Source organism: Lissotriton vulgaris, chromosome 3_1, assembly GCF_964263255.1.
Source record: "Lissotriton vulgaris chromosome 3_1, aLisVul1.2, whole genome shotgun sequence".
Classification (NCBI taxonomy): domain Eukaryota; kingdom Metazoa; phylum Chordata; class Amphibia; order Caudata; family Salamandridae; genus Lissotriton; species Lissotriton vulgaris.
The window spans coordinates 32,549,822-32,553,967 of NC_141689.1; positions in this window are offsets into that span (position 1 = coordinate 32,549,822).

Consider the following 4,146-nt stretch of genomic DNA (forward strand, 5'->3'; position numbering starts at 1 on the left):
GCAATTTTCTTGGTTGGAAAAAAAAGATATTCGCAATATAATTATATAACACAGAGCAGAAGAACAGACATTAAATAGTTACTCACCAAGACCCGGGACCTCCACTCCTACCAGGTCCAGCAGGTCCTGCTCTCGGTCCAGTATGTCAGACCACCGGTGCGTCAACTGGGCCTGTGTGCGCTGGGTCCCAGAGCAGCGGAACACTGCCCAGCACACCTTTCCCCCAACGCTGCTGACGCTCCCAAAGCCCGTACCCGGACCCAGGCCTGCCACCTGCTGCCAGGGTTGAGGGGAGGTGGTGCAGCACAAAGAAAATGAGTGCAACCAACTCCACCTCCCCAAATAAGGCCCGTGCCTGCACCCCTTGTGGACGCCGCCTTCCTCTGGCTGCGGTGAGCCCTACCCTTCGACATGGTTCTGGGGAGAGTGAGATGGGGCGGGAAAGAAAAGGTAATAAAATTAAAAAAGTAAGTAAAGGAAATGAAAATAGCAGGCAATAGAAAAAGAGTGACAAAGTAGCTAAAAAACACACAAAAAGTAGACAAAAACCAAAAACATAGAAGCAGGAAAATAGTAAGAGAGATAATAAATAAAAAAGATTTTTAAAAAGTGTCTTGAAACAAAGGATTGGAAAGATAGAGGGAGGATTGAAAATCAGGCCCCAGAACCATATCAATAGAGTGAAAAACAAGATAGCCGCGCCCATTGCGACCACGTGCGCAAGTTCGCGCAATATTTCTCTCCGAGCACGCAAAAACCGTCGCGAACGCGTAAAAACATTCCCGAACAGGAAATACGTACCGCAAGCATGCATTGCGCGACACGGAACAGGGAGTAAGCATCGCAAGCAGGCGGGACAAGTGAAAACAAGATGGCCTTGCCCATGAGCGACCGCATGGGTAAGTTGGCGAGACGTGATCGCGCAGAAAATATCGCGAACGGGAGGGAAAAAACTTCCGCGTCTTCACGATATTTCCGCGTGTTCGCAGAGATTTTTAACATTTCCGCGATAGTTTGCAAAAGTGGATTTCGCAAATTCCGCCCAGGCCTATCTGGGTGTCCATGGTGAGTTGGCTTGCCATATAGGAGCAGAAGGAGCAAAAATAGTATCCCTGCTATGAGTCCCAAAATGAGAGGCAGTCCGCTGAACACAGAGTGCACGAAACTTGGAAAAATGCCTAGGATTGCTTCAAAGGGTGCTAACGGTCCCGAAAAAACTGTCTTAAATACATGTACATTACCACTGGTATCAGACATGTTTAAGATATGACCGAACATTTCTGAGAAATGTATAGGGCAGTTTGTGGATAAAAGGGCATGTATCTCTGCAGAAGTCCTTGCAACTTGCAGATCATACGTCTCTTTGGACGAGGTCAGTGGCACCGTTTTTTGTAAAAGAATGGCTTTCATTCTGCTTAAAGTATCAATTCCTATAGAAGAGATGTTCAGTGAAGGCCATAACGGCGACTCCCCGTCTGTCTTGGTTTTAGGAAACAATACTTGCATACAGCAAGTGACCCTGGCTGACACATTGACTCATTCAACATAATATAACTTCCATTAGAAAGTTGCCTAAAAATTGGATTAATCACCACGGCTGGAGAACATTGAAGGTGGCAAGATAAGTTGTTTGAGGTACCATCGCAGGCCCCGTGTAAATTAATACCCTGACATAAGAGAGAACCGCTTAGTGCGTTTTCGCAATTTGTACCACTAAGAAACACCTATTTTCCCCCACTCTAACACCTGTGTGTATAGGGTAAATCCCAGGATGTCTTGATGTATTCTTTACTCAACCTTTCATACACACCTGCTGGTATATGTTTTAAGCAACACTGAAAAGGGAAAATTGTAACAGGCAGAGTGATTGTACCGTGTATTATCCATTCTGTTGCTGGTTTCTCAGAAACAGTTAATGGCAATCTTTCCAGTTTTTCAATGCTCAGCACCGTATAGTCTGCTCCCCTTTGTGCCAAAGTGATTTGTGTATCTGTACGGTTGAATTCAGAAAACAATGACGTGGTGTTGATTAGATGCCAAGGCACATAGCCTGAACAAAGGTTTTGTAACGTCCAGCCCAATAGCATTATAGAACACAATTGTGACTGACCATGTTACAACATGACCAAGTCCTGTTCCATTATGTCTATGGCAGAGGATACTATGCTGTCCAAAGAATATATTCTGGATGACAGAGTCGTTAACCCATTGTCAACTACAGAGAGAGATTTCTATAAATTAATACGATCAATTTCTCGTATTCGTTCTGCAGTCTCTGCTTGAGTAATCTTCCATGCTTTATTAAAAATATGGTATAGATACCGGCGTATATAAAATGTGTATGACGCGGTTTAGTAGGTCCTTGTAAGAAGTCCCTCAGATCAACGCCATCTTTAAGTAAAGATAAGTGTTGTTTCACTTGTTTTAGTGTAGATTTTTGTAGCCATTCAAGGCACAGTTTCCCCACACTATGGGCCAGAAGTAGGTCGCCCAATACCGGTCGGTAACGGCCGAAATTACTGAATTTTGGCCGTTACCGACCGGAATTGGGTTTTTGAGATGTAGGTGGCATTTTTTAAGGATTTGGTATTTTACCAAATTGGTAATTTAAGGATTTGGTAAAATACCAAATTCTTAACATACAGATTCGGTAAATTACTGAATTCAGTATGTAGGAGGCACTCAAGGTAGTGCATTCCTCAGTTAAGGATTCGTTATTTACCACCAACTAGAAGTTGGTGGTAAATAATGAAAACCTTTGAAAAAGCATTTTTTTGCTTTTCCAACAGTGCCATGTTGCAGACATACATGCCCTTAGGGCATGTATGTCTGCAACATGTGCACCCATACACAATTGAGGGGTGCAACAGGGTGTCAAAGTGATACCCTGCCACCCTTCAATGTTTCCCCCATTTACCGAATCGGTATTTACCAATTCGGTAATTGACATTCATTCCAATGGGCCTCCAGGCCCATAGGAATGAATGGCAATTACCGAATCGGTAAATACCGATTCGGTAATTACTGAAACTTACCGATTCTGTAATTTTTTAGGAAAAATCACCTACATCCCATTTGCCTGTTCTTAAATACCGAATCGGTATGATTCGGTATTTAAGAATCGGTAATCTGGGATTACCTACATCTGGCCCTTAATGATGTTACTATCCCTGTATGTTGTCTCTGGATAAATCTTGGATCTGGCCTAGTGAATCTGAACCCTTGTGTCTTTATTCAGGAATCTATCTTGACAGTTTTTTGTGTCTGTGGGCCAGATTAACCATTTTATCCAATTAGGTTCTGTTCTGTTTTCAAGAAAAATAGTATGTACGTCGACCACCCCCTCTCTAGTGTTTTTTCTATCAGGTGTAGATATTGGCGGTTTGTTTAAATCTTTTATCTTAGCTAAGCCAAGACAAGATGTCTGTTGAACAGTGTCATTTAAAAAGATTATTTGTTTGGGATGACGTAGGCTCTAAATAGTGCTTCCAATCCCTGCACCTGCAAGTCTGTTGTGCCACAGACAGTTTTCGTCTCAATGTTGTCTTTCCAAAAGTCAAAACCTAATGTTGACAGCTGAGCAAAAAAGGCAGCAGAATAAATTTGCTTAGTATTAGTCAGCTTACTTTTCATTCCTGTCTTATTAACATTCTTAAAATAAAATGTTTCTGGATTTAATGTATTAAAACCTGAAAAGTATGGACATTTTTCATTAAATGTTTTTGAGCTACCCTTTGGTGCCGTAGGACAATGTTCCCATTGGTTAAATTTTAAAACATTTCATGGGTTTGCAAATCCGTGCAAGAAATGATGACCATAGTGATTATAGCAGTACATTTGTTCATAATCTGATGAACCTTCTAAGTATTCATGATTTGTAAATTTTGCCGACATATCTAAGTCTGACATCATATTATTAACAGTCTCAAAGTCCCAATCATCAGAAAAGGTACTAGATGAAACAAAGTCATTCAAGGAAACCTTGAATTGGTGTAGAATCTTCAAAAGCTTTGCAGGACCAAAGATCTCATAATCAGTTCTGTCCCAAGCTATACCACCAGGTATAGAAACGGCTGTGATGTTCACAGATGACAAGTCTCTTTGTTCACGATGAGATGATTTGTGTGGCTTAACGAGTAAGTTGAT